General features: G+C 44.0%; 1 long non-coding RNA gene and 1 pseudogene across 1 annotated transcript in view; one reads left to right on the forward strand and one right to left on the reverse strand.

Moving 5' to 3' along the window:
- LOC141047991 (uncharacterized) overlaps positions 1-14599 on the reverse strand; it is a 224899-nt gene that overhangs the window by 135600 nt on the left and 74700 nt on the right. The gene's annotated exons all lie outside the window — the stretch shown is intronic.
- On the forward strand, positions 12106-14127 carry LOC141047988 (guanine nucleotide-binding protein G(q) subunit alpha-like; annotated as a pseudogene).

Here is a 14599-nt window from a genome sequence, read left to right on the forward strand (position 1 = left end):
AAAGATCTAGGAAATCCAGGGATCATTTGAAGGTGATTAATTTATCTTTACACCCCTTAACATCAATACAAATTGAGCTCTTAGAAAAAGGTCTTACCTTTTCTCCTACCTCTCATTTAGATGCCTTTACTGCCATAAAGGATCTCCACCTTTTTGCTCGCAAGATTATTTTAAAGAAATTACATTTCAAACCCAAAGATGGGAGCCAATTGCTCTTGAATACGGTTGAGGAAAATGAAGCCATACAGGTTTTGGAATCTCTTTTGGAGGAAAATACATTGAAGGAGGTGAGTACTGTCCCCTCTGGTCTTTTTGTTAAGTCTCGGACTTTCCCCTCACTAAGTGTATCCCCTACGGTTGAAGTATTTACCCGGATGGTCACATGGGATATAGAAAATTTGGCACATAATATAATAAGGATAATTTATCTACTGAGGAACGTTTGGCTTTGAAGGACTTACAGATGTTGAATGATGTGGTTATCAAGCCCGCTGATAAAGGGTGTAACTTAGTTGTATGGCCAACTGAGATGTACGAACGTCAAGCTATGAAATTGCTTGATGATAAATCTTATCAGAGGTTAACGTATAACCCCTTATGTTCCTTCCAACAGACCTTAATTTCTATTTTTGAAAAGGCGCTCTGATGGGTTAGTCTCTAAAGCATTTTTGGAGAAGATTCGGGATTTCCAACCTAGACTGGCAACATTCTATCTCATCCCGAAGGTACACAAGAATCCTTTGGATCCCCCAGGACGACCAATTGTGGCCGGAAATGGGAGTATCTGTGAGGTTGTCTCTGATGTGGTAGATTTTTTGAAACCTATCGTCTCTACCCTTCCATCTTTCATTAGGGATATGAATCAGGCTTTACAACGTATAGACCAGGTACAACTGGAGGAAAATATGGTTCTTGTAACTGCAGACGTGGAAGCTCTTTATACCTCAATAAGGCACAAAGATGGTTTGGCGGCCACATCCTGGTTTCTACGCTCGAGCAATATTGATGGACATCTGGTGGATCTCATCTTAATCCTATTGGAATTTGTTCTGACACAATGTGTTTACTTTTAATGGAAAAATCTACTGCCAATTACAAGGTACAGCTATGGGGGCTTCATGTGCCCCCTCCTACGCTAACCTTTTTTGTGAGCGTGGGAACGGGACATTCATGGGAGATAATTTTGAAGAAATGGGAAAAAGTACAAAATTGGATGAGATATCGATGATATTCTCTTTGTGTGGGAGGGTACGGATGTGGACTTGGTAAAGTTGTTTCACAAATTAAATAATGATATTAATGTGAAACTTACATTTAAAACAGGCAGGTCTTTGGAATTTTTGGATATTTGGATTGAGGCATCATCGGATGGAATACTCCACACGGATATATTCAGAAAACCTACTGCCACCAACTCCTATTTGATGGCTGATTCTTCCCATCCAGCAAGTACCATCTGTGGTATCCCCATTGGCCAATTTCTAAAGGGCAAAGAGAATCTGTTCGGATCCCTTTCTATTTGAAAAACAAAGTCAGGAGCTCACCATGAGATTTAAGGACAGAGGATATAGCCGCAGAATGATCCAGAGAGGGTATAAAAGAGCTTCAACCACTCCTAGGAACGAACTACTGTTTGGTGGGAAAAGGAAATTGATAGAAGATAATACACAGGTACGTTTTATATTAACATTCAATGGCCAGTGGCAGAATGTGCAGGAGATTATCCTACGACATTGGAACATCTTATTAATTGATCCTATCTTAAAACAGATCTTACCGGAGACACCTCAATGTGTGGCTCAGCGTTCAGCCAATTTTAAGGACCTTTTGGTCCATAGTCATTATGATGCCGGTAAAATTATAAAAAATGGGAAAGTAGCTAATCCAGGGTTTTTTTCCATGTGGCCTGTGTAAGGCGTATTTAAATCTCACCAAGCGTAAAACCTTCAAAAATGCTGATGGATCCAGGGTTTTCCATATTTGGAAACATCTTACATGCACATCCAAGGGGGTAATATACCATGCGGAATGCCCTTGCGGGAAAGTATATGTGGGGCTCACCACAAGAGAATTTATACTGCGAGTAAGAGAACATGTTCTCGATATTGAAAAAGCGGCCACGGTAGAAGATATCACTTCTTTAAAAAGCATACCAAGACATTTTAAGGTATATCATGATTGTAATCCTCGGGGGTTACGTTTGAAGGCGATTGATCAATGGGATTTGGGCTTCAGAGGAGGAAACTTAAGTAAGGCTCTAGCCCAATTGGAATGCCGGTGGATTTACCGCTTAGGTACCCTTAGTCCTATGGGCTTGAATGAGAGTATGGGTTTTTCTTCTTTTTGTAGAGGTATTTTTTAATTGGCAGGTATTTGTTTTTAGTGTTTTTCTTGATCTGATTTTAATTATTTCTTTTTAAGTTTTATTTAGGCCTTCTAGAGAGTTTTCCTGTGAGTATTACGTCGGGGTCGTCTTTGGATGCAAGCATGGAGTTGCATGAAGAAGCCTTAATGGTTATCGTATATATTGCCTTATCCTGCATTTGTCTCTCGTACCATTGTCGGTGCATATGTCCAATGTTCCATGTTTGTTATTGTTATGTATCCTTCACATTAGCTGTAATTTAAGAGTATAGTCTTGTTACTTGAGTGTAGCACTGTCACTTTGGAGCTCCTTATTTGGAGAATAACCCATTCCCCCCCTTTATGGCCCTGTTGGGTCCTTTTATAGTGCTTATCCTTAAAAATCTAAGGACTATCACTCCATTTGTCTTCTACATACACTTATGATTGTGAATTGATGGTGACTTACCATATCTATTCATGTCACCTGATGTTTTCATATTAATATGAAGAATCTTCACATTACCTTTTTGTCACTTTTTGTTGTATGTTCCTTCCCTCTTTTTGAGTGTAATTAAATATATAGATAGGAACGTATTCATCTGGGGTTTTCTGTGTTCCATCTGCTTACTAGAGATATACCACTGATTTGGAGGCTCCCCTATTCCTTTTTTCCTTTATCTATATCCTCATGTTTATGTGTTTCACGATGGGTATATGAGCGGTTTCGTTTATGGCTTCATTCTCTTTGTGCCGAGGTAATCGGTGGTGCGCATGCGCATCCTCTTTCACTCCGATGTTTCCAATGACGCTCACACACTGACGCGCAGCCCTTATGGCTGCCGCGTCATTGAGCGCCGACAGGAAGCAGACGTGGGGTGAGGGGCGGGTGCGCATGACGCCGACTATACCGATAGACCCCGCCCCTTACCAATGACATCTCTCTATGATTGGCCATTTGCGATTTAAAAACATAGTTACCCTGCCGATAGACCCGCCCCTGGAAGAAGCAGGAGGCGAAACGCGCGTCGGGGTGTGGGGACACCGCTCTGCCACAGGTAGATATATTTTTTTACTCTGCTCCTTTACCCGGTTTATTATATACCGGTTCCATTAGATGGCTACTATGGAGCAGAGTTCCTGGGCATTATTAGGACTTCATTAGCGATGGTATGGTATATCTCTTTGCAGTATGGGCTTCTTATGGTGTTTGCTACAGCCATTGTGTCTCGGGATTGCTCTATTGTAGAGCTCATATTTGGGCATTTACTATAACAAAGCACTGCTCTATAACTATCTTTTTTATGTAACCATAAGTTAATTGCATGTTTATATGCCATGCTGCATGCATGCATATATAGTCCTGATAAAGACCTTTGCGGTGTGTCCTCTTCATGGCAATCTTGCTGCTATTTCACGCTGTTTTAGTGATTTTTCTCAATAAAGTATATACATTGTTTATTATATTATATTGTGGGATCTCTTCTTTTTTCCTACTATGTGATGTGGGATTTGTTGTGTATCATTGGTTGAAGTGCCCTATTTATCTTAATTGGACTATTGTTAAACTTTTTTGTAACTTGCTGTACAGATTACTTTAGTGAGAATATCAGGTCTTATGGTCAGCGTTTTTGCGCATTATGTTTTCTGTTGTATATTATCTTGATTGCCAAACTTGGGATATACATTTTACCATTATCACCTCTGGGCTTGTTCTTTATATTTTATGGAACAGCTTGAGTTTATGATCATGTGTTGCTTTCTGGGTTCTGTATCAAGTCTTGAGACAGAAGCCTGAATGCCAATCATTGAGTCATACAGAAATCACACTGCTTCTTTGGATCCAATGTGAAAATTCTAAGACTTCATAGAGGGACATGGTGCCACGATCATTCTAACCAGATCCTGGTGATGGAACCTTCTGAGAAGTCCATGATTATGGAAACAGAAGCAGCTTTAACTAGTTAGTATTGCATGAAACCTGTCTTTTAATCTGAAAGTTTTGCAGAGAATTGACAATCCACAGAAGACTCCAATGCTAAGGAGGTCTGTCCACAAGTTCATACAAACATATGACTTGTTCTGCCATCTTACTTAATACTGTAAGCATCATTGACCTGTTCACAGGATCCTTTTATGCCAAGTTCACATGTGCAATATTCAGCCATTTGAAACAAGTATTCATTTTAATGTATCCATAAGAAATAGAATTAAAAGGAGATGGCTGCATTTTAATCTAGCTTTTGAAGAAATCTACATTATACCTGCTTCTTTCTACTCGCTCTCCCAACAACCTGTGACACTTGTCTACATTTCATAGGCTTTCTTTGGGATTCTTTTGCAATGACCACATGAGTCCAGAAGGGAGACCAGGAAGTGCCATTGACAAACATGGATCCACTCAGCTTCCAGGATGACATGAGAAGGGTACACCACCATGTTTCAGGAGAATCATCTGCACCCAGAGAATTCTTAACATGTTGATGTCAATTGCCAGTTTAGATGACATGTGACAAATACCACTATGGACCTAGCAACAGGTCATCCACGCAGACCAAACTCCTTTTCTTTAATCCGCCCTGTTCAAGGGATCTTAAAAAGGACCACAATCTGAATAGTGGTCTCACCTAACGAAACTGAGCAGCCACTTCAGCTCATCCCACTTGCAGACTACATGCCTTTCATGGACAGTCTCTGGGATGGTCTGAAAAGCACATGTCAGGAACACAAAGAGCAGGGACATTTTTCTCAATTTAAGTTGTCAAGGAGGCCACCAGCTCAATCCAGTTGCAGACCACCCTTTCTCCAGACTCTGCACTCTCCCCAAAATGACCACTCAGGGTTGTAAATGAAAGCAGAACATTCGAAGAGGAGGACTCAAGCCACAGACATCTGTAACATCTGACTCATCTTCCTGTCCCAAGGGGGCCTTTCCAGCTCAGCCTCAGTATTTGGCTAGTTAGAGCTTCCCTCCCTCCAGATAGTTGGGGTCTTCCCTGACAATGAAGACCCTTGAAATGGGTTGCAAGTCTACATTATTGCACCAAAATATTGCATAGTAGTTTTGTTGCCTGAAATGGTTAAGCAATTTACCTACTAATATCCCATTATCACCAATAGGAATCCACAGAATATTGCACGTTAAATATAATTGTAAAAATATATTGCATCTAAATGTTAGAGCAAATAGTAAATCTAACTATAGTTTATTCTGCAGCAGAAAATCCAAATCATCCAGTGTCATTAGTAACAGCCTTCAGTATAAAGAACAAGGAGACTTGGAGGTGATTTGGCCCCACAGATCCTTGACCTCAATGTCAGTCTGTGTGATCACATGGAGACAGGATTTACACAAGCCTCATACACTGAAGATCTGCAGGTAGTTTTCTAAGAAGTTTGGAAAGACCTGCCTGACAAATGCCATCAAAAACTGTGTGCAAACAAGTACCTAGAACAGGTGATGGCAGAGATTGGTCCCCAAATACTGATGCAATTAAGATTTCTCTTTTGTTCATTCATTTTTATAATAAATGGTTAAGAAATCATGAACACCAGTGTTTCTGGAGGCATTTCTCCCCCACAACACCTGAAGCCCAGGGTGGTGAAACATGTCAAGGTGCTTGTCAGCGCCCCATCTTGTGTCTCTGGTGTCCATTACTACTGGCTGGAGCACACACCGCAGCGGCAATGTTTGCTCCCAGATGGTCCCAGAGAGTGACTGGCAGCAGCAGCAGCACTGGCAATGTTTGCTGCCAGTCCCAGATCGAGTGAGTGGGGTGGGAGTGTTGTAATACATCTCTGCCTCTGGTCTTAGCTGGACATTATATATTATAGATTTGCCTGGACTGTACATTGTATATTATAGATCTACTACCTGAGCATTATTATAGATAGTCTGTCCCTGGACATCATATATAAGATCTCCCTGGACATACCATATTTTCTGGCGTACAAGATGATTTTTTAACCCATGAAAATCTTATAAGCTAGGGGTCGTCTTGTATGCCAGATGTCATCTTATAGGGCAGGTGCGGAGCAATCTGCGGTCATTGTTTGTGGTGGTGGGAAGATGGAGGAGGGAGTGGTACTGATAACAAGGTGAGGGGGCGCCTCACCAGGAAGGTGCAAGTAAAGTATCCAGATTACCTCATTATGGCAGCGGTGCTCTGTGCAGCTCTCTGCTAGGGTGGTGGCTCTGTAGCAAAGGGGACTTCGCTGGCATTTTGTCAGCTTCGGAGTCCTCTGAAGCTCCACTGGAGCGATGCGGTGGCCTCCAGGAAAATGGCCACTGGGGCGGTGCATGCTCAGATTTAGATCTTGCCCCGAGATCTCGGGAGACTAAATCTGAATCAGAGCATGCGCCATCCCCAGGCAAATCCACAACGTGTACATAGATCCTTATTGTAAAATCTGACACTGACCATACACCAATCACACAGATACCATTTTTTCAAATATGTGTTTGACTAAGGCTTAATTCATACGTCCATGTTTAGAGACTGGGCAGTAATAGAATAATAAAATCAATATAGTAATCCTACAATGTCTGCTGGACATGTTATGGGGAGAGTTTATAGTTCAGTTAGTACATAGACACCATACTTGTCGTTAACCAGTTAATGTTTTGTCCACAACACTGCAGTGTCAAAAGAGGAAGACAGCGAGACAGGCAGCAACATCGCATCAGAGAGCTCTTGACCTCGAAACAGAAGATCCTCAGATCCTGGTATTGTGACATAGCATAATACCAATGAATAAATAATATTCTTATTAAAAAGGGAACACGTCACCTCGTTTTGTCGCTGCAAGATGCGACCACTGCCTTTAGGGTCTTATCTACAGCATTCTGTAAAGCTGTAGAAACAAAGAACAAGTTATATTATACAGTCATATGTAAACGTTTGGGCACCCCTATTAATGTTAACCTGTTTTCTTTATAACAATTTTGGCTTTTGCAACAGCTATTTGTTTCATATATCTAATAACTGATGGACTCAGTACAATAAACCTTATTTGAATCCAGAAATATAACTAACAGAAAATGTGCAATCTGCATTTAAACAAAATTTGACTGGTGCAAAAGTATGGGCACCCTTATCATTTTCTTGATTTGAACACTCCTAACTACTTCATAGCCAGGTGTATCAAATCATGAGAAAAGGTATTTAAGGTGGCCACTTGCAAGTAGTTCTCCTATTTAATTCTCCTATGAAGAGTGGCATCATGGGCTCCTCAAAACAACTCTCAAAATGATCTGAAAACAAAGATTAATCAAAATAGCTTTTCAGGGGAAGGATACAAAGAGTTGCCTCAGAGCTTTAACCTGTCAGTTTCCACTGTGAGGAACATAGTAAGGAAATTGAAGAACACAGGTACAGTTCTTGTTAAGCCCAGAAGTGGCAGGCCAAGAAAAATATCAGAAAGGCAGAGATGAAGAATGGTGAGAACAGTCAAGGATAGTGTTGAGCGATACCAGCCGATACTGAAAAATATCGTATCGGAATGGATCGGCCGACCTTAAAAAGTATCTGGTATCGCCGATTCCGATACTGGAAGTCCCATTCAAGTTGGTGGGACTTCCGGTATCGGAATAAGGAAAAACCCTTTTCTGTCCTTGTACAGCCTCTCGGGGGTGTGTACGGACCTTCCAGGGGTCTGTGCCGGCCTGCCGGGGGGCTGTGCAGGCAACGTCCGATGCGACAACAAGTCCCATCGGGCTATGCCTGCTACCATGATGGTGATTGACACATTAGCCAATGATGGGACAGTAGTAGTCCCATCATCCGGCTAATGTGTTGAATGTACAAAAAAAACAAAAAAAAAAAAAATCCACACTACACACTCACCATTACTTGTCACTTTGATCCCCGAAGCCAGTGTCATCTAAGGAAAAATCTGAAAAATAAACCACCAAATACTCCATTATCCGCAGAAATCCACGAGTGAGTGTCCCACGCCGATCTTCCATGGAGAGCAGCAGCATCAGCTGATGCGACCGCTCTCTACGGGGCTCAGGAATCCAGTGTGGAGAGGTAGGTATCCTTCCGCACTGTATTCCTCCGCCACTGTAAAAAAATAGTCTCTGGTCTCACTTTATGGCAAATGCTGCGTGGGAACTTTTTCACACAGCAATGCCAAAAGTGAGACTAGGGACTTTTTTTACAGTGGCGGAGGAATACAGTGCGGAAGGATACACACCTCCCGACACTGGATTCCTTGAGCCCCTAGAGAGCGGTCGCATCAGCTGATGCCGCTGCTCTCCACGGGAGATCGGCGTGGGACACGTGTGGATTTCTGCAGATAAGGGAGTATATGGCTTGTTTGTTATTTTTATATTTTTCCTTAGATGACACTGGCTTCGGGGAACAATGTAACATGTATTGTATGTAGCATGTTTTTTTTTTTACATTCAACACATTAGCCGGATGATGGGACTACTACTGTCCCATCATTGGCTAATGTGTCACTGTCAGTGTAGCAGGCATCGCCCGATGGGACTTGCAGTCCCATCGGACGATGCCTACACACACACACACACACGACCCCCGGCAGGCCCGCACAGACCACCGGCAGCCGGCACAGGCACCCGGCACAGACCCCCGGGCAGTTGGCACAGACCCCCCGCATCATGATGACATCATTTCAGCAGCCAATCACAGCCATGCCAATAGTTAACATGCCTAACAGGATGTGCCCACACTTCTGAGGATTCCCATTGGCTGAATCAAATCTTGCTGCAGATGGTGTCACTGTGCATCGGTCAACAATACAGCTCACTTTGCACAAGGAGAAGCTGCATGGGAGAGTGATGCGAAAGAAGCTGCTTCTGCAAGCATGCCACAAAACAGTCACCTTAGGTATGCAAAAGCACATTTTGACAAGCCAGTTAAATTTTGGAAGACAGTCCTGTGGACTGATGAAACAAAGATTGAGGAGTTTGGTCATACAAAAAGGCATTATGCATGGAGGCTAAAAAACACAGCATTCCAAGAAAAACACTTGCTACCCACAGTAAACTTTGGTGGAGGTTCCATCATGCTTTTGGGCTCTGTGGCCAATGCCGGCACCGGGAATCTTGTTAAAGTTGAGGGTCGCATGGATTCAACTCAGTATCAGCAGATTCTTGATAATAATGTGCAAGAATCAGTGACAAAGTTGAAGTTACACAAGGGATGGATATTTCAGCAAGACAATGATCCAAAACACTGCTCCAAATCTACTCAGGCATTCATGCAGAGGAACAACTACAATGTTCTGGAGTGGCCATCCCAGTCCCCAGACCTCAATATCATTGAACATCTGTGGGATGATTTGAAGTGGGCTGTCCATGCTCGGCGACCATCAAAGTTAACTGAACTGGAATTGTTTTGTAAACAGGAATGGTCACAAATACCTTCATCCAGGAACTCATTAATAGTACAGGAAGCGACTAGAAGCTGTTATTTTTGCAAAAGGAGGATCTACGAAATATTAATGTCACTTTTATGTTGAGGTGCCTATTCTTTTGCACCGGTCAAATTTTGTTTAAAATGCAATGTCATTATCTTCCTTGCTTTTAGCTGCGCTCTTGTGCTGGTGTACTGATCTGCCCTGTTGAGGGCAGAGCAAAGTACTGTAGTGCACAGGAGCTGGTAAAGGTCAGAGAGGCCAAGCACCTGCGCACTGCAGGACTGTAATAATGTGCAGGTACTGATGATGTCACCACAGATCAGAGACAGACCAATGGTTAAAGGGTTTATTTACAGGGGATAAATTCTCCACGCAGGGAGGAGCAGCTTGCCACTACAGTCACCAGGGATACATGCTCGGGTCACTGTCTCTGCACTGTCAGGGGCGAAGTCTCCTCTGATCATGAAGGCTCCAGAGTCCACGTACTCAACTACAGCTCTCACCATTGCTCTTCTCTCAGCCTCTGTGCTCTGACTGTGAGTCCTCTCTCTGGGAGTGTGGTGTTGCAAGCCGCTTTCCCTCTGGCATGTTCTGCTTTCATGCCCTCTGCCTGCACACCTTCTGGTCCAGTCCCCCTTCCTGTTCCTCTAACCATAGCAGTTACATGGTCCAGTATGTCTAGGGCAGAAAGTCTTCCCCCCCCTGGCAAACCTGCTATCTAGCCACGTGGTTCTGTATAAGGAGCACTGAAGGTAACCTCCTTTGGGCTCTTACTCTGCCCTCAACAGTGCACATCAGTACACCTGCGCAGGAGCACGACAAATCAAGGAAAATGACATTGCATGAAGATGGGAGGTGCCGGACCTGCTCACCAATCGGACCGGACCACCCCCGGGTGAGAATAATAAGACATGTTTTTCTTATCTTGCAGGTTGGATAAGGGGCTTATCTACAGCATTCTAGAAAGTTGTAGATAAGCACTGTGTTGTAGTGACCACTGTGTCTGCTAGGGGGCACTGTGTGGGTGTCCCAGGATGGGCCTACAGTCATATCCATTGTGGTAATGGGTATAGGATGCTGAAGGATCATTATGCATCTCAAGATGGGTGGCCTTGAGATGAAAGCTTGCTTATGTGCTGATCAGCAAAGCTTATGTCATTCCAAGGTGTCAGGGAGAAGCCTTCAGATGATTGATGAGATGGGCAGGATCAATCTACAAATCCACCTAGGGGAGTGTTTAAGAGTGTCACAATAAAGTATATATGATTAAATGCTTGAAGGACCTGTGATGAGGTCATAGCCATGTGACCTGCTGGGTGTAGTTACAGACCATATAAGGTAACCAGAGTAGGTCACATGGGAGAGAGCATGGATCGGATTGAGCCAAGTGGAAGGTCCCAGCAGGCCTAGGTGGAGAAAGGTGTGCTACCTTCCTAAAGACCACGTGCTGAGGCTGCTGACCTGGTGAGGCCTGGGTATATTGGCTGTATGCAAGGAGGGATAAGCCTCCTGTGTTTGCTGAGGCTCCAGGACTGAGCCTGAAACAATGGACACTTGTACTTGCTTCCGCCTGAGCTAAAGGCTATTCCATGTGTTATGGGCTGGTTTATGGGTTATGGAGAAATAAACCCTATGAACTTTTAATGGAGCGTGCTTCCTGATTGACTCTGGTGGCTCTTGAGCAAGTTAAATCCCTACAGCACCAAAAAGCAGTGGCCACAGCTTATAGTGGTAAAACGAGGTGACAGGTTCCTTTTTACTCCACGCGCTTTAAATACATCAACACTGTCCCCACTGGGGCACACAATCTAAATATCCTATTAGTAGGCCTTTGTGTGGGTTTCCTATCAAACTCCAAACACAGAACAAACTCTGCACAACTGTCATCCTCTGTGGGATTTGAACCCCAATGCTACGAAGCTGTTGCGCTGATCACTGAGACACTATATACAGTGGTAAGCACTAAGCCACCGTTGCAGTGCTAGCCACAGAGCCACTGTGCTACCGTAATAACTATGCAAGAATATTTTTGCTGGCAGCATTGTGTATTAGCTCTGTGGACATCATATGCACTAAACATCTGTTTAATTGATTTGAGGATTTAATATCCTATCCTTACAATAGGCAATCAATATTGACATCACTGATCAGTTGACTGAAAGAGTTGTAGAGTTTCATGGAATAAGGACTGCTATTTTACCATGCTAATACACTATGTTCCAATGTATTTATTTAAAGGGATCTCCCGTCTCAGTCTGCCTCCCCCCCAGTCAGCACAGCAATCCCCCTTCTTACAAGGAGAAGCAGGTCTGTGACTTACAGGGGGGGGGGGGGGGGTCTGTCTCTTTCCAGCGCCACTAGCAGTTAGCAGACATGACTCTGGAGTCCATCATGGTGTGCTGCCTCAGCGAGGAGGCCAAGGAAGCTCAGAGGAACAGTGATGAGACAGGCAGCTCCACCAAGACAAGAGGGACACCCACCAGGAGCAGATAAGGATTATCCATGGATCTGGCTACGCTGATGAAGAGGGGCTTCACTAAGCTTGTGTGCCAGAACATATTCACTGCAATGCAAGCTATGATTTGGGCAAGGGAGACCATTAAAATTCCATACAAGAAGCAACACAAGGGCCATGCACTGTTATTTCGGGAAGTTGATATTGAGAAGGTGGGCTCATTTGAGATCCCTTATGTAGATGCAGTGAAATATTTATGGAATGACCCTGGCATACAAGAATGCTATGATAGGAGACGGGATTATCAACTGTCTGATTCCACAAATAATTATCCAAATGACCTGGACCATATTGCAGATCATGGATATCTACCTTCAACAACTTGTGCTCTGAGTCAGAGTGCCCACAACAGGAATCAAATATCCATTTGATTTACAAAGTGTCATCTTCAGAATGGTGGACATAGGAGGGCAGCAATGAGAAGGAAGAAGTGGATACACCTCCATAATGTTCCTTGTAGCTCTGATCAGGTGCTCATGGAGTCTGATAATGAGAACCGGATGGAAGAGCGCCAAGCACTATTTAGAATGATTATCACATATCCGTGGTTTCAGAATTCTTCACTCATCCTATCCTTATAATAGGCTATCAATATTGACATCAGCATTGATCAGTTGACTAAAGGAGTTGTAGCGCTTCGTGGAATAAGGACTGCTATTTTACCATACTTATACACCATGTTCCAATGTATTTATTTAAAGGCAGTCTGCAGGATTTAACCCCTCCAAGCCTTATATGTGTGCATGTATGGCACCCCTGAGGCTTCAGTCGCCACAGAGGTACTGCACCTTCTCCTAAGGTGAAGTGCCCCACCATCCAGGTAGGCTGGGAACTACTTTCTGCATTCCAACACCTGCACCCCACACACAGGATAGTTCAGCAGGGACCCATCCATGCTTTATGCTGGAAAGGTCATAGGGTGCCTTTTGTGGTCCCTGGCTTCGTAACACGAGAGGTGCTGGGGAGGCGGGTGAAGTTAGATACAAAAGAGTGGCAAGAGTGAAAGTTAGTGGTTTGTTGGTTTGAGGAGAGAGAAGAGAGAAGATGGGTGTCTGAGGGATGTGCTGCAGCAGGTCCCAGTGATCTAGGCTGCTGACACGAGAGACTGTTAAGATTGATAACCTAACCTTCCATAAGAGAGATAGAACAGATCAGAACGAAGGAGAACAGAAGAACAGAGGGAAGCAGGTTGAGAAAGAGAACCCTTCCAGTCCAGAGAGTGCCAAGGATGGGGCCTGGTCCCCGAGGTTGATTGGATCTTTATGTCCGGCAACAGACACCGAATGAGTAGTGAGCCGCCAACGCCTTGCTCCCATCATAGACTTGGGACACAACAGCAACTGAATATAGAGCCGGGACGCAGTGAGGAGTCCCCGAAGCAGGCTACAGCTGTCTGTCATACCAGTATAGACTATGAACACAGAGAGAGGCATTCCAGGGTAAAGTACTGGAGTGCTTCACACCTAAAGGCGCATTGGAGTCGTTCAGTAAGGTACATGTTGGCAGAGTGTGGAAGGGAGAATCCCATCCTGTCTGGAGCCCTGACCTGGAGAACACAGTATGGAGGCAGGCAGTTGTGTGAACTGCAAACAGTGAGTAAAGCTTTGGAACCACATACTCCGGTGTCGTTCAGTTATTCCTGCACCACTACACCTGGGTACCAGCATCCATACCATTCTGTGCCTCTCCTCATCCATTGCACCTACACTGCCCTGGGACTACAGCTCCACCTGTGTGGAGCTTTACCATCTCTACTGCACCACACCATCAGTCTCAAAAGATCTGTATGCAGCGTTGGCTTACCATCTTACTTGCCAAACACCACGGGTGGCGTCTCGAACTATTCATATAAACTTTAACACCATTAACATCACCGCCATTGATATTGGGCACCCAGGGCCACAGACCGGGTCACCGCTGCTGTGACACATTCCTGCCTTGACAACAGCCCAGTACAGAGTACCCCGCTGCCCTGTGTGCGCGAGGGCGACCCACATGTAGCTCTTTTAAAGACAAACTCAGTTAACACCTTTGTATGGTCAGTCCCTTTCTCCCTTTATTCAGTAATCAGCATTTCATTTGATATATAAATTATGCCTAACGACTGTGGTGGATCTTAACCTTCTATCACTCCAGCTCTATTTCCAGCAGAGTGCTACCTGCTTTTGCTTCACTGACAGCCTCTATGATGTGTTTCATTCTGGAAAAAAAGAGCTGCAAGTTGATCAGGAAGAGGTGGCACCGAGCAGGTATAGAGCTGGAGCAACAGATCTACTCCCTCATTTGAATATAAACATAGAAAAGAAACTATTTATTTGGAAGTCGCCTTGCTACACTTGTAAGGAGAGCTTT

Source organism: Dendrobates tinctorius, unplaced genomic scaffold (assembly GCF_039654945.1).
Source record: "Dendrobates tinctorius isolate UK_male_01 unplaced genomic scaffold, ASM3965494v1 ptg000131l, whole genome shotgun sequence".
Taxonomy (NCBI): Eukaryota; Metazoa; Chordata; class Amphibia; order Anura; family Dendrobatidae; genus Dendrobates; species Dendrobates tinctorius.